At 43.6% G+C, this 23229-nt stretch overlaps 1 pseudogene; it reads left to right on the forward strand.

Moving 5' to 3' along the window:
* The first annotated feature begins 3648 nt into the window (after positions 1-3648).
* On the forward strand, positions 3649-4169 carry LOC117357803 (annotated as a pseudogene).
* The last annotated feature ends 19060 nt before the right edge of the window (positions 4170-23229 follow it).

Below are 23229 nucleotides of genomic sequence, written 5' to 3' on the forward strand. Positions count from 1 at the left end.
ATAAGACTTTGGTGAGACCTCATTTAGAATATTGTGTGCAATTCTGGAGGCTGCACCTTCAAAAAGATATAAAAAGGATGGAGTCGGTCCAGAGGAAGGCTACTAAAATGTGTGGTCTTCATAATAAGGTGTATGGGGACAGACTTAAAAATCTCAATAAGTATACTTTGGAGGAAAGGCGGGATGGGGAGATATGATAGAGACATTTAAGTACCTACATGGCATAAAAGCGCATGAGTTGAGTATCTTTCATTTGAATTGAAGCTCTGGAATGAGAGGGCATAGGATGAAGTTATGAGGTGATAGGCTCAGGAGTAATCTAAGGAAATACTTTTTTTACAGAAAGGGTGGTAAATGCATAGAATAGTCTCCCGGTAGAGCTGGTGGAGAAAAAAATAAGAACATAAGAACATAAGCAGTGCCTCCGCCGGGTCAGACCATAGGTCCATCCTGCCCGGCAGTCCGCTCCCGCGGCGGCCCAAACAGGTCACAACCTGTCTGAATCACCAGAAGGGGCTCCCTTGCCACCTTGGTTTCTCATTGAAGTCCTATCTTCCCATCGAAGTCCTAACCCTCTGGTCTTGCGCATGCATGACCTGGTTGTGTTTCTATACTTATTACCTGGTTAGCTTTCTATACTTGTGTTACATCCCAGCTCCTCCCTCAGTATCCCACGATCCCTTTATCCCTCAGGAATTCGTCCAATCCCTGTTTGAATCCCTGTACCGTACTCTGCCTGATCACTTCCTCCGGTAGCGCATTCCAAGTGTCCACGACCCTTTGCGTGAAAAAAAACTTCCTTGCATTTGTTTTGAACCTATCTCCCTTCAGTTTCTCCGAATGCCCCCTCGTACCTGTTGTCCCCTTCAGCCTGAAGAATCTGTCCTTATCCACCCTCTCTATGCCCCTCATGATCTTGAAGGTCTCTATCATATCTCCCCTGAGCCTCCTTTTTTCCAGAGAGAAGAGTCCCAGCCTATTCAACCTCTCAGCGTATGGGCAGTGTTCCAGCCCTCTTACCAGTTTCATTGCTCTCCTTTGGACTCTCTCAAGTACCGCCATGTCCTTCTTGAGGTACGGCGACCAATATTGAACGCAGTATTCCAGATGCGGACGCACCATCGCTCGATACAATGGCATGATGACTTCCCGTGTCCTGGTTGTTATGCCCCTCTTTATGATGCCCAGCATCCTGTTGGCTTTTTTCGAGGCTGCTGCGCACTGTGCAGATGGCTTCAGTGATTCATCCACCATCACACCCAAGTCTCTCTCAAGACTGCTGTCTCCCAACAATGCCCCCCCCAATTTGTAGTTGAACAATGGGTTCTTTTTCCCTATATGCATGACCTTGCATTTTTCCACGTTAAAGCGCATTTGCCATTTGTTTGCCCAGTCTTCCAGTTTGTCCAGGTCCCTTTGTAGGTCCTCACACTCCTCCCTGGACCTAACTCTGCCGCACAGTTTAGTATCGTCTGCAAATTTTATAACCTCGCACTTTGCCTCCTTTTCCAGGTCATTGATAAATATGTTGAAGAGTAACGGCCCCAGCACCGATCCCTGTGGCACACCGCTCGTGACTCCCCGCCAGTCAGAATATTGTCCCTTTACTCCAACCCTCTGCAGTCTACGACAACCAGTGCTCGATCCATCTGTGCACATCCCCTCCCACCCCGTGGTTCCACAGCTTCCTAAGCAGCCTTTCATGTGGCACCTTGTCGAAAGCCTTTTGAAAATCGAGGTAAATGATGTCTATAGGTTCCCCATTGTCCACCCGACTGCTTATTCCCTCAAAGAAGTACAGAAGGTTCGTTAAGCATGACCTTCCCTTACAGAATCCATGCTGGCTTGTTCTCAGTAGGCCATTTCCCTCGATGTGCTCGCAAATACTGTCCTTGATCATAGCTTCCACCATCTTCCCTATAATTGAAGTCAGGCTCACCGGCCTGTAGTTCCCGGGGTCACCCCTCGATCCCTTCTTGAAGATAGGTGTGACATTCGCCAATTTCCAGTCCTCTGGTACCTCTCCAGTTTTCAAGGATAGGTTGCAAACATGCTGGATTGTGCCCGCTATTTCTTGTCTTAGTTCCAAATTCAAGAAAGCGTGGGACAGGCACGTGGGATCTCTTAGTGAGAGCAGGAGATAGTGGATGCTATGGATGGGCAGACTGGATGGGCCATTTGGTCTCTATCTGCCAGCATGTTTCTATGATATCCTAGTATCAGGATTGCTCCAGCAGCTGCAGCTGAATTCAGATATTTACAACTAAACACTTTCTGAATATCCAGATTCAATTCAGCCATGGCAGTTAGCATTTACAAACAAAAGAAACCACTGATTGCCATGGTTGAAAATTGACCTGTAAATTGTTTGCCCCCTAGAGGCTAATATTAGTGCAACTGAGCTGCATCCCTACTCTTCCAGGTCTGCAGCTTTATTAAAAATGACAAATTATGGGAATGGTCCTGACAGATTCCACAGGTTTACTGAAAATACCACAAGTGTTTTTGACTCCTTGATGACCGAAGGCTGTAAACTGTGCCAGCTCTTTCCCTCTCCCTCACAGCTATGCAGTTCACTTGTTAATTGTTTGAACAACACAGTGCTTTCTGTTGAGAGCATTACATAACTAAATGAAAAAAACTGATAAGTGAACCATAGGGCCACTAAGAACAGGAAGAAAGCTGGTAGCATAGAAGGAGTGGCTGGGTTGCACGTGAAGGGTAGAAGGGAGTGATGAGAGAAAGGCAACTCAGGGTTCTTCAAAATACAGTTGGAATGGGGATGGAGATCTGTGCAGATAGATTATGAAAAGAGGGCCAGTAGCAAGCACTAGCATACGTCACCAGAAAAAAAGTCCTGCTTAGAAGGCAGGGATGTAGGTTAGGGGGATTTGCATGCCATTCATTCATCCTTATCCAGCTCGGGATCAATACAAGTTAATGTAAACTCGTGAACTTTTACTTTGAATTCCATTGTTTTAACAGTATATTCTAATGTACAAGACCTGTAGTCTTAAAAAAACAAATAAAACATACCACAAAACTGTTAAACAGTCCTCATTTTCTGGCAGTTGACAAGATCCTGTCTCTGTATCCACAACTAACAATATTGCTCCTAAGAACATGAATAACTGGAGAAAGTTCAAGACATGCTGTAGTCTTTCTGTATTGAGAACAGATGTGGAAACAGTGTACAGTAAGATCTTCATATCACTAAAAGAGACTGATGTGCTACAGTGTGTTAATATGAAAGCAAAAGAAGTGCAGCACTAGGCAGTGGTGTAGTGAAAGTAGGAGGCGCCCGGGGCGGTAGTCCATAAATTAGCTGGCTCCAGAAACTCTGAAATTCAACGCCGCTGCCCGGATGTGGCCCAGCATTGATTTTCTGGGGTTAACACCAGCAGGGTTCTGCAAAATGTGGACCATTATTTCTGTAAACCAGGGGTCAGCAAAATGCAGGCCATTATTGTTGTAAACCATCTTGGATGATCTTCAGATTGGGAAGACAGTCAAGATATACTATTAAACAACCACCACGTAAACCTAGAAGAAAGGATAAAGCAAGTCCTAAATTTAGACAGAGCTGGTAAATATATTCTCTAAAAAAGCAGGCATTAAGAATGAGCATTTTTGGTTGCAGTTTTTAAACCCTTCGCTCTCCGGTCTCTCCCTGCCATTGGAAGATGAAAGAAACCATCATGAATCAAGAAAAATTGGCCAAACTTCAGGCTCACGTACGCATTGGTGGCAAGGGTTCTCCCCGTAGAAAGAAGAAGGTTGTCCACAGAACAGCTACAGCAGATGACAAGAAACTTCAGTTCTCCTTAAAGAAATTGGGTGTCAACAATATTTCTGGAATTGAAGAGGTCAATATGTTTACCAACCAGGGAATAGTCATCCACTTCAACAATCCTAAAGTGCAGGCTTCCCTGGCTGCCAACCCATTCACCATCACAGGGCATGCAGAGACAAAACAACCGACGGAGATGCTGCCAAGTATCATGAACTAGCTCGGAGCTGACAGTCTGACCAGCTTGAGGAGACTGGCAGAAGTACTGCCCAAACAATTGGATGGGAAAGCTCCACTTGCTACTGGGGATGGTGATGATGATGAAGTTCCAGATCTTGTTGAGAATTTTGATGAGGCGACCAAAAATGAGGCAATCTGAATAAGCTTGAAAACAGATGAAACTTGAAACCACTGAACCGAACTGCAGTTTTACATTGTGTGGCTCTTTTTGTCTTTGTTTTGTTATGTGATCTAGTTTGAATCTGGGTTTTTTCTGAGGTCTTTGAACACTGCAGCTCATCGTTTCAGTCATTGCTTGTACAGAGATTCCACATAAACTTTGCAGTCTGATTAAACTGAACAAGTCTGGAACTAAAATTTGAATTAATAAATGAAATAAACCATTAAAAAAAAAGAGTGAGCATTTTCAAACTTTGCAAACTGGCTGGCTCTACTGATCTCTTAACATACAGCATAAGTATAGGCCTATTTGTTATGATAATGCTTACTCTTGATGCTGCTTTATGGAGCAGCTGGTTCAGGAACTGACAAGAGCTGAAACAATTCTAAACCTAGTTCTTAGTGGAGCACATGATTTGGTGCAGGAGGTAATAGTGTTGAGGCCATTTGATAACAGTGACTATAACATGATCAGATTTGATATAATCTCTGCAGTAAGTACACAGAAGAATTCCAATACAATAGAATTTAACTTTTAAAAAAGGAAACTATGAGAACATGAGGAGAATAGTAGAAAAGAAAGTTAGAGGAGCAGCTGCAAAGGTCAAAAATTTACATCTGACGTGGATGTTATTCAAAAATGCAATCCATGTGAGCACATGCAAAGAGAAACCCAAACTATAGCTACATAATGCCTTGACTCACTCGCTCCCAATGCAAGCAAGAATACTATTCAAATTCTACTATTTAAAGCCATAAATGAAACCCAGTCTACTTGAACAACCGCCTTATCCAAACTACCACAACCAGGCAAAGGAGAACCCAGACACCATTCACGCACCCTCCAATCAGAAGTTCCTGTGGAACTAGAACGTTCGTAGGTAGGGCTGGTCTTGGTTAGGGCACTGGTCTTTGGCCACGGGGCCACTGCGGAAGCGGACTGCTGGACACGATGGACAACTGGTCTGACCCAGCAGCGGCAATTCTTATGTTCTTAAAGGGAGAGAAGGCTGGGAACATGCTGGGCCACGGGGACTATCCAAAGCCTTGGCACTGGGCTGTGAGAAGGGAAATTCCCAGACCATGACTCCTAGGCCAGGAACACCCCCTCATGGCTGGCACCTGGGTAGAACATTACTAAAAATATTTTTTTACATTGGGGAGGGGGGTGTCAAAAAACAATGGGCCCCGGGTGTCACATACCCTAGGTACTCCTCTGCCTGCATCTGTTACAAAGTAGCTTTTGGTCTGTCACCAGGTTATCTACTTCCTCATTTTTCTTGGAGTCATTCTAATAAAAACACACGGAGAGCGCAGCTATTTGCATATCCTTCCATAAAATCCTGCTGTTATAAGAAGTTTCTCGAGAAAACTTTTTCTTTTTAGGCCGTCAAATTGAATATATGGCTCGGAAAAATGATGTTAGAATCTTCTTCTTACTTAGATTTTAGGAAATTACTAAAGACTCAATTATTTAACAGGCTGATATCTTAATGTTTTTTCTCTTAATTTTAACCATATTTGCATTTCATTCTCATATTTTTACTTGCATGGTCTGCACTTCCATTTTGATCAATTTTATTGAAATGTGTGTACTGCCTCTTTTGCTGTATTTTATCAAGATGATTTTTATTGAAATGTATGTATTGTTCTCCATGCTGTGAGCCGCTTAGAACCTCCCCTTTCAGTTCCTTGATTACCCTTGGATGGATGCCATCCAGTCCCAGGGATTTATCGTTTTTGAGCCTATCAATCTGCATGCATATCTCTTCTAGACTGACCGTCAACCCTATCAGTTTTCTGTCCTCGTTTCCTGCGTATAGCCTGTCGGCTTCCGGTATGTTGTGCATATCCTCTTCGGTAAATACAGATGCAAAAAATGTGTTCAGTTTGTTGGCGATGGCTTTGTCCTCCTTTAGCACTCCCTTTATCCCATGGTCATCCAACGGCTCCACCGCTTCCTTCGCGGGTCGTTTCCCCTTAATATATCAAAAGAATGCCTTGAAGTTTTTCACTTCTTTGGCTATTTTTTCCTCATAGTCTCTTTTGACCTTTCTTACCGCCTTGTGGCACCTGCTTTGATATTGTTTGTGCTTTTTCCAGTTTTCATCCGTTTTTGACCTTTTCCATTCCTTAAACGAAGTCTTTTTGTCTCTGATCGCTTCCTTCACCGCTACAGTGAGCCACGCTGGTTCTTTGTTCTTTTTCCTCTTGGATCCTTTGGTGATACGCGGTATATATAGATTTTGTGCCTCGGTGACCATGTCCTTAAAAAGGGACCATGCTTGCTCTAGCGTTTTTACAGTGCTTAACCTCTTCTTAATCTTCTTCCCCACCATGAGTCTCATCCCTTCGTAATTCCCTTTTCAGAAGTTCAATGCCGTGGCTGATATTCTGGATCGATGTTTTGCCACTGTGTCCAGGTCGAAGTGGATCATATTGTGATCACTGCTTCCCAGCGTCCCTTCTACTTCTACACCTTGCGCCGGTCCTTGTAGCCCATTTAGAATTAAGTCCAGAACTCCAATCCAGAGAAGTCCTGCTCACCAAGTCATATACCTGGATTTTCGGCAACACTTACTCAAATGGTACCGCTGAAAATCTAGCCAGACTGCTTTGGTGTTTCAAGGGCGGAATCTGGAACGAGCCAGGAGTTACTCCTTTACCAGCAAAATTAAAACTATATTTATCAATGTAGGCTACTGATAAGATGGATCATTTTACTCTGAGCTCCTACTATAAGTAACAAGGTCTCATTGCATAAAATGGACCCTGTGGTAAAACAGCATATGTCTTTATGTGAATGTGTGTGTAAATAATCTTTATTATTATTCTTCAAGACGACATACAGAACAGAGGCAGTAACACATCCACAATCACATATTATCTAGAATAGTAGCCCCCTCAAGAATATTTTTAATATTATCAACCCCCCCCCCAAGCAAAACCTGTGCAAAAACATTCCCCCCCTCCAACTATCTATCTCCTCCCCTCCGGATCCAAGGCCAGTCACCCCATTAGGCAAAATACTAAATTAACTCACAACATTAAGCATAGTGTCCATAGGTCTCAATATTGAGTCTTGCAGCTACAAGAGGCACGCCTCTTGCCATGGAGCTGCCACTGTGCCATCTGCCTCATTTGGGTCAACCAGAGGCCTATAACTGGTACAGTGTCGTCCATCCAATGCCTCAGGATTCCACGCTTAGCATGTAGGAGCACCACGGAAACAAATCTACATTAGCCCATAAAGAGATCCTTTTCCTGCAGCTCCGAAGTATGACCCAGAATCAATATAGCATAAGACCACTCCATCTTATGGCCCAATAAGCGAGAGCAGCATGTCTTAACAGTGGCCCACATTTATAACTACACCCCTCAGTCCATTAACCAGGCAACTATCTGGATAAAGTTAGGACAATACAAAGACTAGCCTGACTTTATCTAGGTAGTAAACTGGATACTGGTTTGAATATCATAGGCACCTAAGTGTCAGAGGACAGTACTATGAAAACCACAGTTAGCACCTCTGAACCAATTATATCTGGCATCAAAAATTTGACAATTAACTTTGTAAGTGACTGAACAGACATTCAGGGCCTGTTTCTTCCTGATATGATGTGCAGTCTGGTTTTTTTTCCAATGGATAGTCCAAAAGTGACATGTGAAAATGAATTCTGTAAATCCACACGTCAAATCCTTTAATCCGGTATTTCATTTGGCTATGAAAGATTTTTCTTCAGTGAGTTGGAGTGTGGAAAAGGTCATTGATTCAAAATGTAGTCTATAGATAGATTGCATACAGATGATGTGAGTAATGGAACTTCAGACAGAGTAAAGTGCAATTTGGTTTGGATCCTGAATGGATATTTTTCTGGATAAAAGTTCTCATATGAAGCTATAGTGCCTTTGAATGCTGGATGCAAAATGCTTGAATAAAAATTAAGTTAAAAAAGACAGATGCTTGTTGCCCTGAGGAAAATATTTTGTTTTTGATTCCTTCTAAGAGTTCTGTCTTTAATAAAGTGTTTTTAATTGCGCTTCCCTCCATGAGGTCATATGTTAAAATTTAAACGCTGAAATTTTCTTTTCTTGGAGATGCTTTTGGGAGACAGACTTTACTGACCCAATTGCAGCATATGTTATTGTAGCTTGTCTTGGCACACGATTATTGTCATGCTAAAGTTTCAACACTCGCTTGCCAAAAAGATCTTAAGGACCAGGCATTCCGGTCATATCTCAAAGCAGAATTTTCCCATAGACACAGAATGAGAAATAAAAAAAATCTTAGGTTGTCCTCAAAAGGATCAACCAAGGCAACAATTTTTGCCCATTTGCACTTGCCCCAAGGCAATATTCAAATCCAAAGCCCACATGTTTGAAGCTGCTTTCAATCCCAAACTCCAACCCACCTTCCAAGCACCAATATCTCTTTAATTCCCCCACCTGAGCACTGTGGATAGATACACCTTCTTGTCCAGCTTGTCTGTCTTGACTAAATTGTAAGCTCTTTTGTGCAGGGACTGTCTCTTCTATATTTTGACGTACAAAGCTGTGTGTGTTTAGTAGATCTACAGAAATGATAACTAGTAGTAGTAATTTTCATGATTATAAACCAAACTTTTTCAAGCCCCGGCACACTAAACTCGGGGCTGTGTCTGCAGGTCCTCCGGTCTTGCGCAGACGTCGACTCGATGCATGCATGTGTGGTGTCATCATGGTGCATGCATAGAGGCCCTCTAATAATAATAATAATAATAATTTATTTCTTATATACTGCCAAAGCCGTTCGAGGTGGTTTACAATAAAGAAGGGCTGGACAAACAGCGAAAGTTGGTACAATCGGCGAAAGAAGATACAATTAAAGGGATGGTACAATCAGCGCATATTTGGGACAGGATATAGGTATAATATAATATAAGAAGGACTGGACTATCAGCAAATATTGGTACAATATTTGGTACAATTGGTACAATATTGGTGGTTTACAATAAAGAAGGGCTGGACAAACAGCGAAAGTTGGTACAATCAGCGAATGAAGATAGAATTAAAGGGATGGTAAAATCAGCACATGTTGGGACAGGATACATGTACAATATAATATGAGAAGGACTGGACCCGGGCCTGCTAATCTTGAAATTACTACGCCAGTGGGGATGCAGAGAGGAGGAGAGGTGCTGGCGCCGGCTGACTGCTTACAGAATGTGCCTCTCACAGCACACCCAGTTTGTGATACGCTTTTATAAACAGTAGGATTCCCTAAGGGAAGACAGCTATTTCAGCAACCTGGAAGAAGACTTACTGCCCGATATTTAGCGCTATTTAACCAGCCGGCATCGGCTCCTGGCCAGTTAAATAGCATTTGGATGGCTTACTGCTAATATTCAGTGGGAGATAGCCAGCTATCTTTGCTGAATATTAGCACTTACTTGTACACCACTTAGAAGCTTGATTGAGTGGTATAAAATTAAAAAAAACACAAAACTTGAATAATAAACTTGAAAAGTTTATTTATCTGAGCTGGGTGTAGGCCAGGGCCGGATTTGATCCGGTAGGCCAAAGAATCACTTTCCCAGGTTCAATCACCAGACTCAGTCTTTACTTTACCTCTTACTAAAGGAATTGAGCTGAGACCAAGATGCAATTGATAACTGGAACTTTACTTGTTTCAAAGCTCTTTGTGATTAAGTCCATTCAAGAACACTTTCATTATATTCCTTAAACTCTTTATTCAACTCTTTTGGTGCATGCAGTGAACCTTTCCAGGTCTCACCTTTCTCTCTCAGCCCGGGAACCATGCCGTAAAAATGTGATGCAAATGCCCACGCCTAGTCAGGTACAGATGCCCTTATTCTATAACTATGGGGATCATTTTCAGTACACTTACCCTCATCCTTTACAAAGTTGCACTAGCCTTTTTAGCGCTGGCCATGGCAGTAAGAATTCCGACGCTCATAGAATTCCTATGAGTGTGGCGCAGTGGTTAAAAATACAGCCTCAGCACCCTGAGGTTATGGGTTCAAACCCGTGCTGCTCCGTGTGACCCTGGGCAAGTCACCTAATCCCCCCATTGCTCAGGAACATTAGATAGATTGTGAGCCCACCGGGACAGACAGGGAAAAATGCTTGAGTAGCTGAATAAATTCATATAAACCATTCTGAGCTCCCTTGGTAGAACGGTATAGAAAATTGAATAAATAAATAAACAAATAAATAAATAAATAGACACACAAAGTATCATTGGAACCTTGGTTTACGAGCATAATTCATTCCAGAAGCATGCTCGTAAACCAATTTACTCGTATATCAAAGCGAGTTTCCTCATAGAAAGTAAGGGAAACTCGCTTGATTTGTTCCACCTCCCATCCCCCCCCGGCCACCGGCGCTGCTCTACCCCACCCCACCACATTCCCAAAAGACCCCCCACTGGTGTGCTTCCACATCTCGGAGAACGAGAGCCAGAAGGCCTTGAGCATGCGCAGGTGCTCAAGGCCCAGTCGGAGGAGATGCACGATCTTCAGGCACTGGCACTGGCACCTCCTGTGGGTTGGTGCTGCCTGCCGGTGCCACATTGGGGGGTAAGCTTTCAGTTTGGGCAGGCGGGGGATGCCAGTTCACGCGGGGGGGGGTGTACCCAAGGGGGGGGTCGATGCCAGTTTGCGGGGGGGGGGGAGGAAATGTGGAAGCGCACCAGTGGCCTCGGGGGGGGGGGGGGCAGAGCAGCGCCGGTGGCTGGAGGTGCGATGCCAGTTAGCGGGCGGGGGAACTCGCAAATCGAGTCAATGCTCGGTTTGCGAGTCACGATTTGCGAGAATGTTTTGCTCGTCTTGCAAAACACTCGCAAACCGGTGCACTCGTAAACTGAGGTTTGACTGTACTTTGAAAATGCCCCTATGTGTGTAACTTAAAGGAACGTCCTCAATCTGCGCATGACCCACCCATGACACGCACATTTCTGTGCCCTCTTTTTTCGACTTGCACATAAAATTTAGGGGCAGATCCCGCACCTAAATTTACATGCGTAACATGTAATTGATTCTAATTAATGTCAATAATTGCTTGTTGAAATGTCAGTTATGAACACTACATAGTAACATAGTAGATGATGGCAGATAATGGTAGATGATGGTAGATAAAGACCCAACCTGATTCAATTTAAATTTTAAATTTTTTCTTCTTAGCTATTTCTGGGCAGGAATCCAAAGCTCTACCTGGTATTGTGCTTGGGTTCCAACTGCCGAAATCTCTGTTAAAACCTACTCCATCCCATCTAAACCCTCCCAGCCATTGAAGCCCTCTCCAGCCCATCTTCCCCCAAACGGCCATATACAGACACAGACCGTGCAAGTCTGCCCAGTACTGACCTTAGTTCAATATTTAATATTATTTTCTGATTCTAGATCCTCTGTGTTCATCCCACGCTTCTTTGAACTTAGTCACCGTTTTCTCTCCACTATCTCTCTCGGGAGCGCATTCCAGGCATCCACCACCCTGTCCATAAAGTAGAATTTCCTAACATTGCTCTTGAATCTACCACCCCTTAACCTCAAATTATGTCCTCTGGTTTTACCATTTTCCTTTCTTTGGAAAAAATTTTGTTCTACGTTAATATCCTTCAAGCATTTGAATGTCTGAATCATATCTCCCCTGTCCCTCCTTTCCACTAGGGTATACATATTCAGGGCTTCCAGTCTCTCCTCATACGTCTTCTGGCGCAAGCCTCCTATCATTTTCGTCGCTCTCCTCTGGATTGCTTCAAGTCTTCTTACGTCCTTTGCCAGATACGGTCTCCAAAACTGAGCACAATACTCCAAGTGGGGCCTTACCAATGACCTGTACAGGGGCATCAACACCTTCTTTCTTCTACTGGCTATGCCTCTCTTTATACAGCCCAGCATCCTTCTGGAAGCAGCCACTGCCTTGTCACACTGTTTTTTCGCCTTTAGATCTTTGGACACTATCACCCCAAGGTCCCTCTCCCCGTCCGTGCATATCAGCTTCTCTCCTCCTAGCATATACGGTTCCTTCCGATTATTAATCCCCAAATGCATTACTCTGCATTTCTTTGCATTGAATTTTAGTTGTCAGGCATTAGACCATTCCTCTAACTTTTGCAGATCCTTTTTCATATTTTCCACTCCGTCTTCGGTGTCTACTCTGTTACAAATCTTGGTATCATCTGCAAAAAGGCACACTTTTCTTTCTAACCCTTCAGCAATGTCACTCACAATCATATTGAACAGGATCAGCCCCAGCACTGAACCCTGAAGGACTCCACTTCTTATCTTTCCTTCCTCCGAGTGACTTCCATTAACCACCACCCTCTGGTGTCTGTCTGACAGCTAGTTTCTAACCCAGTTCACCACTTTGGGTCCTAACTTCAGCCCTTCAAGTTTGTTCAACAGCCTCCTATGAGGAACCGTATCAAAGGCTTTGCTGAAATCTAAGTAAATTACATCTAGCATATGTCCTCAATCCAGCTCTCTGGTCACCCAATTAAAAAATTCAATCAGGTACGTTTGGCACGATTTACCTTTTGTAAAGCCATGTTGCCTTGGATCCTGTAACCCATTAGATTCAAGGAAGTACACTATCCTTTCTTTCAGCAACACTTCCATTATTTTTCCTACAATCAAAGTGAGGCTCACCGGCCTGTAGTTTCCTGCTTCATCCCTGTGACCACTTTTGTGAATAGGGACCACATCCGCTCTACTCCATTCCCCAGGAACCACTCCCGTCTCCAGAGATTTGTTGAACAAGTCTTTAATAGGACTCGCCAGAACCTCTCTGAGCTCCCTTAGTACCCTGGGATGGATCCCGTCTGGTCCCATCGCTTTGTCCACCTTCAGTTTTTCAAGTTGCTCATTAACACTCTCCTCCGTGAACGGTGCTGAATCTACTCCATTTTCTCATGTAACTTTGCCAGACAATCTCGGTCCTTCTCCAGGATTTTCTTCTGTGAACACAGAACAGAAGTATTTGTTTAGCACATTTGCTTTTTCCTCATCACTCTCCACATATCGGTTCCCAGCATCTTTTAGTTTAGCAATTCCATTTTTCATCTTCCTTCTTTCATTAATATATCAGAAAAAAATTTTGTCTCCCTTTATTACATTTTTAGCCATTTGTTCTTCTACCTATGCTTTCGCCAGATGTATCTCTCTTGGTTTCTTTCAGTTTCATCCTGTAGTCCTTTCTGCACTCCTCTTCTTGGATTTTTATATATTTCACGAACGCCAACTCTTTTGCCTTTATTTTCTCCGCCACTAGTTTGGAGAACCATATCGGCTTCCTTTTTCTCTTCTTTTTATTTATTTTCTTCACATAAAAATCCGTAGCCATTTTTATCGCTCCTTTCAGCTTAGACCACTGTCTTTCCACTTCTCTTATGTCCTACCATCCTAACAGCTCTTTCTTCAGGTACTCTCCCATTGTATTAAAGTCCATACATTTGAAATCTAGGACTTTAAGTATCGTGCAGCCGCTCTCCACTTTAGCCGTTATATCAAACCAAACCGTTTGATGATCGCTACTTCCCAGGTGAGCACCCACTCGAACATTAGAGATACTCTCTCCATTTGTGAGGACCAGATCCAATATCACTTTTTCCCTCGTGGGTTCCGTCACCATTTGTCTGAGCAGAGCCTCTTGAAAGGCATCCACAATCTCCCTACTTCTTTCCGATTCCGCAGACGGAACATTCCAGTCCGCATCCGGCAGGTTGAAATCTCCCAACAGCAAAACCTCCTCTTTCCTTCCAAACTTTTGGATATCCACAATCAGATCCTTATCAATTTGCTGCGATTGAGTCAGAGGTCTGTAGACTACACCCATGTAGATAGAAGTTCCATCTTCTCTTTTCAGAGTGATCCATATCACTTCTTCCTCTCCCCAGGTCCCTTGCATTTCAGTCGCTTGGATATTGATCTTTACATAGAGAGCTACTCCTCCACCTTTTTGACCATCTCTGTCCTTCCTAAAAAGATTATATCCCGGTATGTTTGCATCCCATCCATGTGATTCACTGAACCATGTCTCTGTGATAGCGACAATATCTAGATCTATCTCTAACATCAGGGCTTGCAGATCATGAACTTTGTTGCTTAGACTGCGAGCATGTGTGGTCATCGCTTTCCAGCTATTTTTCAGCAGTAATCTCCTTTTTCGTATAGATTTTTGTTTCATTTCACTTTCCGTTGCAATGCTAAGAAATGAGTTGCTGATATTGTTTATGTTGCAATCTATACTACTATCACATCTTTTCTTTTGTTGGGGGTGGTCTCTATAATTGTTCTTCAAACATACACCACCCCCACCTTCTAGTTTAAATGCCTGGAAACGTAGTGGGGCATAATAAAAAAAAACATCTAAGTCCCCTTTTGGCCTAAGGCCTTAAACGTTGAAAGTAGAAGCAGGGAAAATGTCCATTATCAAAAAAAATGTCCAAAAGGAGTTTTTTTTTATAATGGCCTGCCTCTACATTCAGATGTTTAAACTCCCAGACCACCACTATGTCTACACTAACACCATATAATCAACCTAAAAAAAGCCTAACTCCCAAACGCCTAAAACAAGAGCTTTTAGGCGAAGGAGGAGCCAGTCCTTCACCTAAAAGCTGGATTCTTTAACCGGTGTCTGTCAAAAACAACACCGGTTACAGAATCCCCCCCCTAACAACGATCCGGGCAGGAGGGAGCCCAAGTCCTCCTGCCCCGTGGCATCCCTGAACCCCCGACACTATAGGGGCAGGAGGGAGCCCAAGCCCTCCTGCCCTGGCACCCCCGAACCCCTGACACTATTGGGGCAGGAGGGAGCCCAAACCCTCCTGGCCCGTGGCAATCCCGAACCCCCAACACTATCGGGGCAGGAGGGAGCCCAAGCCCTCCTGCCCTCAATGCAAGGGCCCCCCCGAACCCCCGATCACCCCTGCTGACCTACGACCCCCCCGCCGACAAATCTACAAAGAATTGTCAGGCTTGTAAGGTTCGAAGCTTTTATATGATTCAGTTAACCCCCCCCTCAAGAAAATCTATTATACCAAATTGATTCAGAAAGTTGATATATGAAATCCATGACCCTTTACCCTTACTCAATCACTACATAAAGAAGTTTGTCCAGTAGTGCTGACTTCCTTGCTTTATACTTTTTGACAAAAATTGACACACTATAATCGTCTCCCCCCCCCCCCCCCCCCCCGACTAGTCCTTTGGATTCTGCTGTTCTCCTTCCCAAAATTCTATCTGGTCTACATTTAGGGCCTGTTTTACAAAGCCACGCTAGCGGGTGCTGCGCGGTAATGGCCCCGAAGCCTATAGAGATTGTTGGTTTTTTTTACAACTTCTCCCTCACTTAGAATCTAGTCTAGTATTGCACCCCTACAATCGAGTTTTAGGGCTGGATACAGTACAGAGACAATACTCACTGCATTCCTTAGTGAGATCAATAACATTGAAAAAGAGCTTATAGCTTTTATTATTTCACTTGACTTGTCTTCAGCTTTTGATGTCATAAATATATACTTTTGCACCAGTATCTTGCATCTATTGGGCTAGCTGGTGTTGTTTCGAATTGATTTGCCTCTTTTCTACAGCTCCACTTTTTTCAGGTGTTGACTATCTCTGGCTTATATTCTTTGTCTTGTGGAGTCCCTCACAAGCTCAATACTCTCTCCTCTTCTTTTCAATATATTTCTGAGTTCTCTCGCTATGTTAATTCAATCAAGCGGGTTAGTGAGTATTTCTATGCTGATGACATTCTTCTTATTCATTATACTTCTGCACAGAATACTGATCTCTCTCTTCAGTCACGTTTGGACAAAGTGGCAGTGTGGTTAAAGGAACATTACCTGGTCCTGAATCCTGACAAGACCACCACCAGCTGGATCACTGGTCATCCTATTATTCCTAATGTAACACCAATCTTATTGGTGGACGGTCAAATACGTGTACCATCTTATTTTGTCAACCTATTCAACTGGTTGAACAGTTCAATTACCTAGGTATCATTTTAGATTCAAAGTTAACCTTTTCTTCTCAAATTTCCACAGTTTTACAACTAGGTTTCCTGGTTCTTTGTAAACTCAGATCTCTTTCCAGCTATCTTGACTTCCCAGCTTTGCATCCCTATTTCATGCACTTATCAGCTCATGTCTTGACTACTGCAACACAGTATATACTGGTATCTCTAATTTTGAATTAAAGTAACTTTGGTCTCTTCAAAATGGTTTTTAAGGGTGACAATGCAGAGGAACTAAAAAAAAAATCTCAGTTAATCTGGTAGATGCACTAAGCCAAATCAGTAAATGAAAGAGTATTAAAACACCTGGATCAGATGGCATACGCCCCATGGTACTGAAAGAACTCAAATATGAGCTTGCTAATCTGTTAGCAATCTGAAACTTGACTTTAAAATTGTCCATAGTACCTGAAGATTGGAGGGTGTCCAATATAACTCTGATTTTTTAAAAGTGTTCCAGGAGTGATCCAGGAAATTACAGATCAGTAAGCCTGACTTTCAGTGCCAGGTAAAATAATGGAAACTATTATAAAGAATAACACTACTGAGTACATAGGCAAGTGTGGTTTAATGGGACAGAGTCAGCATGAATTCAGCCAAAGGAAGTCATGCCTCACAAATTTGCTTCATTTCTTTGAAACCTTATAAAACAAACAAACAGAGAAGGTTGAGCTAGTTAATGAAGTGTATCTAGATTTTCAGAAAGCTTTTGAGAAAGTCCCTTATGAGAGACTCCTGAATAAATTAAAAAGTCATGGGATAAAAGGCAATGTGAATTAGGAACTGTTTATTGGATAGAAAGATAATAGAGTGAATAGCGGAGTGCCACAAGGATCTGCTCTGGGACTTGTGCTATTTAACATATTTAAAAATTATAAGAAGTCCTTAGAAAATTTAAAAAATAAATTCAAAGTGCTGAACACTGAGAGGAACAATCCAAATCATAATTGCTAAGGTCAATATGAGGAGTCAGCACTAAAGAAAAAGATCTAGATGTTATCGTAGACAATATGCTTAAATCTTCTGCCAGTGTGCAATGGTAGCCAAAAAAGTATGCAGGATGCTAGAAATTATTAGTAAAGGGATAGAAAATAAGACAAAAGATATTATAAGGCCTCTGCATCACTCAATGAGTAATGCATATCATTTTGAGTATTGTGTTCAATTCTGGTTGCCATTTCGAAAAAAAAGATGTAGTGGAATTAAAAAAGGTTCAAAGCAAAGCGACCAAAATAATAAAGGGGGTGGAATTCCTCTCATATGAGGAAAGGCTAAAGCGGTTAGGGCTCTTCAGTCGGAAAAGATACAGGCTGAGGGGGGGGGGGGGGGGGGGGGAGGAGATATGATAGAGGTCTACAAAATCCTGTGGTGTAGAATGGGTTAAAGTAAATCTATTTTTTACTGTTTCAAAAAGTACAAAGGCTTGGGGGGGACGCTTAATGAAATTACATGAGAATGCTTTTAAAACAAATAGGAGGAAATATTTTATCACTCAACGAATAGTTAAGCTTTGGAACTCGCTGCTGTAGGATGTGGTTCCAGCAGTTAGCATATCTGGGTTTAATAAAGCTTTGGACAAGCTCCTGCAGGAAAAGTCCATAGTCTGCTATTAAGAAAGACATTAGAGGCGCCACTTCTTGTCCTGTGATCAGTAGCACGGAATGTTGCTACTGTTTGGGATTCTGCCAGGTATATGTGACCTGCATTGACCACTGTTGGAAGCAGGATACTAGGCCTAGATGGACCATCAGTCTGACCTAGTATTTTGTTCTAAAATACAGCAGCGTGTGCTTTGTAATGCCAAACAGAGTATCACCCCTCTGTTTTGCAAACTCCATTGGCTTGCTATAGAACAAATTCAATTTAAACTTCTTTGTCTTACACATATGGCTGTTCAAATTAACTTACCAGATTACTTAGCAAAATTAAGGGCTCCTTTTATGAAGGTGCGCTAGCATTTTTAGCGCATGCACTGGATTAGCACGCACTAGCCAAAAAACTACTGCCTGCTCAAGAGGAGGCAGTAGTGGCTAGCATGCGCGGCATTTTAGCGCGCGCTGTTCCGCACGTTAAGGCCCTAATGCGCTGTCTTAAAAGGAGCCCTAAGTATCCCCTATATGCCAGCACAGTTCCTACGTTCAATGAATGAACACAGATTGATCTTACTCAACCCTTCTGACGCACACTGGGAATCCACCAGATTTAGTGCCATTTCCTGGCTCCTATTCTCTGAAAAACTTGTCTTTAAAAATAAAGGAATCACTTACATTAAATATTATAATATTGGGTCATTTTGATCTTCAGCAACCCAATACCTGAGAATTATTCAAAAATACTATTATTCAAAAAGAATAATCAAAAAAAAAAAAAAGGTCTAAAAAGTGTCCTAAATGGCTACTTGGACGATCAAAAAGCCTGATCGTCCAAATACCCATAACCAAAGCTGGTTTTTAGACATATCTAAAACCAACTTAGGCCTTTCCCCTGCCTCTAAATGCACAGAGAGAAAAGAGGTGTGTTTAGAGGAGGGGAAAGGGCGGGCAGTGGGCGGGAGGTGGGCCGACCTACACCTAGCTGTACAACAGGTATAACCAATACAGTTTAGTCGGCACTTAGAGCTTTTTCACTTAGACGAAATAAAACCAGGTCTAAGTGCCGAAAAAGGGGCCGCTGAGCTGATGGCCGTTGGCGCCATCAGTTCAGCGGCCCGGCAACCTAACCATTGCGGCAGGAGAGATGCCTCATCTCCCCTACCATGATGCCATCACTCCTCTACCCGAACTGCCGCGACCCGCGTGGGCCCATGTGCCTAAGGAGGGGCCTAAGGCTCCTGGGCCTATTCTGATTGGCCCAGGCGCCTTAGGCCCCACCAGTAGGCGGGGCTTTGGTACCGCTGGGCCAATCCGGTCCCATTCTTCGGTGGCCTGAATGCCAGATGGAGGGGTTTGGCACCCGTCTGTCCGGCCAACGACGAAAAGGTACGGGGAAGGGGGTGGGGGTGGGGGGGTTATGGGGTCGTCCGAGGGGTCGCGGGTCAGCTGGGTGGCCCGATTGGGGGTTCTGGGGGGAGGACGTTGGGGGGAGGAGGGGGGTTCGTCAAGGGCAGGAGGGCCTGGGATCCCTCCTGCCCGTAATGTAGTGGGAGCTGGGGGTAGGGGGGTCACCTGGGCCAGGAGGGCTTGGGCTCCCTCCTGGCCCGAACGTGTCGGGGTGTAGGGGGGTCGCATGGGCCAGGAGGGGTTGGGCTCCCTCCTGGCCCGAACGTGTCGGGGTGTAGGGGGGTCGCCTGGGCCAGGAGGGGTTGGGCTCCCTCCTGGCCCAATCGAGTTGGGAGGGGGTCACGGCTTCAACGGGGTAAGAGGGCATGGGCTCCCTCTTGCCCCGATCTAGTTGGGGGAGTCGCGGCTTCAACAGGGCAAGAGGGCTTGGGCTCCCTCTTGCCCCGATCGAGTCGGGGGGGGGGGGGGGGTCGCGGCTTCAAAGGGGCAAGAGGGTTTGGGCTCCCTCTTGCCCCGATGTTGTCGGGAGGGGGGGGTCGCGGTTTGCCATGGCAGGAGGGCTTGGCACCCTCCTGCCTGGCTGGGTGGGGGTGGGGGATTCTGTAACCGGTGTTGTTTTTGACAGACACCGGTTACAGAATCCAGCTTTTAGGCAAAGGCCTGGCTCCTCCTTCGCCTAAAAGCCCTTCTGTTGGAAGTTTTTGGCTTAGGCGTTTTTTTGTTTCATTATGGCTTAAAAGTGTAGACGTGCTGTGGGGGTACTTTTAGACGTAGTGGAGATTGGGCGTTTAGGCAGGGGAAGGCCATAATCAAAACATGGACGTTTGTTTTGGTTATGGACACTTTCCCTGCTTCTGGGTTGAACGTTTAGGGACTTAGGCCAAAAGGGGACTTAGACGCTTTTTTGATTATGCCCCTCCACGAATTTTGCTCAATTTGGCTATTAAAATTATTTTGCAAAATTGGAAAGACACATCAATAGTGGAATATATAACTTGGTGGAACACTGTCCAAATATGAGTGTGTCGCTGCAGAAAGATCCAATGCTTTACATAAATTTAATAAAACATGGGAGCCATTGGAATCCTATAGCCATGCGCCTTATAAACCATAATGATTATGATTTGTCTGAATAAAATGCACATCCATACTGTCCTTTTGTTGTACTTATGATAGTATCAATGATCATTATTTTAATTGTTAATTTGCTGTTTTTTTCTACTTCTGTTTGTCTTATTTTTTGTTATTCATACATATGGTCTAATTTATATTGTATTGTGATTCATAGATGTATGATTTCTTTTAAATACCAATAAAATTTATTGGTATAGTAGGTTTTGGGGAGTTCTCAGCCCAATCGAGACAAGAATGACATATTGTTCATTCAATGATCTGAAACAATATAAAAAAAACAAAACAAAAAAGAACAGCCCATAGAAGTTCTTTTTTTCTGCAAATTGGCACTTAAGGAAATACATAACGCTCTTTTGAGCTAGAGCGGCAAAATAATGCTCAGAATTTAGGAAGTTGGTTGGTTGGGCTGAGAACTTTTCAGCGCACCCTCCTCATAACACATCTTAATGGTAGCCTACATTGATAACTACATGCCTCTGTATGCAGACATAGCGCTCCTTTTACTAAGGTGTGTTAGGGCCTTAACGCGCGGAATAGCGTGCGCTAAATTGCCGTGTGCGCTAGACCTTAACGCCAGCATTGAGCTGGTGCTTTTCTAGAAGCGTACCGCGCGGGGTAATTTTGTGCGGGCGCTAAAAACGCTTGTGCACCTTAGTAAAAGGAGCCTATAGGAATTAACTGATTAAAATTCACAATTACGGTAATTGCATAGCTCCCTGAAAGATTATTTGAAACAAGTAACATGTACATTTTAAAGTTGTGCATCTTGGCACCTCAGCTGAATATAGAGCTCACTACTCCTAGTCAAAACTACCTAGACCTCTGTCATTCTTTAATTTCAGATCAGAATTTTAAAAACCCTGGGTTGTTTTGTTTTTTTGTTAAACCCCCCTGTTTTTAATTTATTTTTAGTTTTGCATTATGTAAACTGCTTAGGAAAACAGAGAAACAATTTACAGGACTCAAAGTTTGGCAAGTACTGGCTGGTGCTCACTTGTAAATCATGCATGTTATATTTTTACTTGATACTTACTGGCATAAGTTGCTATAAATGATCCACATTGCAAAATCCAGAAAAGCTTCAGGCTACATCTCTGCGCCACAGATTACGTGAGAGGGACTTCTAAGGACATTTTTGGTTTATTCTAGCTACTGGACTGTCATGTTTTTAAAAACTTTTCTTGTAATATTGAAGTCTTAAGTATCTATTCAACAGTAGCAATTTCACTACTAAAAAGTCAGATATGGTGCCATAATATCAGGGTTGCCAGTAAGGTTCTCCTGAGGGCCTTAATCTAGATTAGAAGCTCTTATCCAGTTCAGGCATGAGCTAGCATAGCAGACCCAACAAATGTTTTAACTTGTCTGGAATGAACTGCAATATGTGTCTCACTTTAGAGAACATACAAATCAAGCTTAGAAGAAGAACAAAGCCGTCTTGGTTCTGGGAATGTAGAGGAAATGCTACATTCTTCCAATAATATAGAAATCTTTATCAAATAAGACCAATGGACAGGTTCAGTGGACTGATAAAGCCTAGGTCGGTGATTTCCCAAACCTGGTCCTGGAACACCCCAGCCTGTCAGACTTTCATGCACTGCCTCCACTGCTAGCAAAGTTCTCTCATGAATATTCATTGTGGATATCCCGAAAACCTCACTTGCTGGATGCCTCCAGGAAATATAGGCTATGGGGCTCATAATCGAAATGGAAATACATCTAAAAACCAGCCTAAATCAGCACTTGGACGATCAGTAAGATGGTGTCAGGTCAAAAGCGCGCTGGGACAAAGGCGCGCGCAGACAACTGAGCGCAACGTGGAGGCGCGCGCCAAAGAAAATGACTGTTTTAAAGGGCTCCGATGGGGGGTGTGGGGGGGAACCCCTCACTTTACTTTATAAAGATCGCGCCGCGTTGTGGGGGCGTTGTGGGGGGTTTGGGGGGTTGTAACCCCCCACATTTTACTGAAAACTTTACTTTTTCCCTAAAAAACAGGGAAACAGTTAAGTTTCCAGTATAATGAGGGCGGTTACAACCCCCCAAACCCCCCACAATGCCGCTGCGATCTGTATTAAGTAAAGTGGGGGGGGGGTTCCCCAACAAAACCCCCCATCAGAGCCCCTAAAAACACTCTTTTTCTTTGGCGCGCACTTCCATCTTGCGCTCAGTTGTCGGCGCGTGCCTTTGTCTTCCTGCGGTTTTGTCTATGAACCCAGTAAGACAAGTCGTCCAAGTGCCGATAATCAAACCGGTTTTAGACGTATCTAAAAACAACTTAGGCCTTTTCAGTGCTGCTGTATGACCAGAGCTAAAAGGGGCATTTTAGGAGGAGTGTTGAGAGCGGGACATGGGCTGATCTAAACTTAGTTGTACTGCAAGTATAACCGAAAGTTTAACAAGGCTGCCTGGATGGAACTTGTACATTGTGACTTAGGCCATGTAAAACCAGATCTAAATGCCAAAAAGGTATCCAAAGTAACCAGATAAGCACTGCAGACACAAAGTACAGACCCCTACACATTGCCCCAGTGATCACTGACCCCCCCAAAACACCATAAAAATCAGAATAAAAACATACATACCTGCCTCCAGAACATCAGCACCTGGCATAGCAAAGCCTAGTAAAGCAGCACAGTGGTGGCTTAAGTAGTGTGGGGGGTGGGTTAGTGAACCATAGAGATGAGGACCAGGCCCATAAGCCACTGTAACTGCATTTATGGTGGAACATGTGCACCCCCAACCCCTCAAAACTCTACTGTACTGCTATATAGGTGCAACCCACATCCGTGAGGACTATTAGGGTGGTAGACAGTTAGGTCTAGTAGGTTTTGGGGGACTCACCATGACCTATAAAGGAGTTATGGTGAGATGTTTATGTGACACGCTTTTTGT

This window comes from Geotrypetes seraphini, chromosome 3 (assembly GCF_902459505.1).
Source record: "Geotrypetes seraphini chromosome 3, aGeoSer1.1, whole genome shotgun sequence".
Classification (NCBI taxonomy): Eukaryota; Metazoa; Chordata; class Amphibia; order Gymnophiona; family Dermophiidae; genus Geotrypetes; species Geotrypetes seraphini.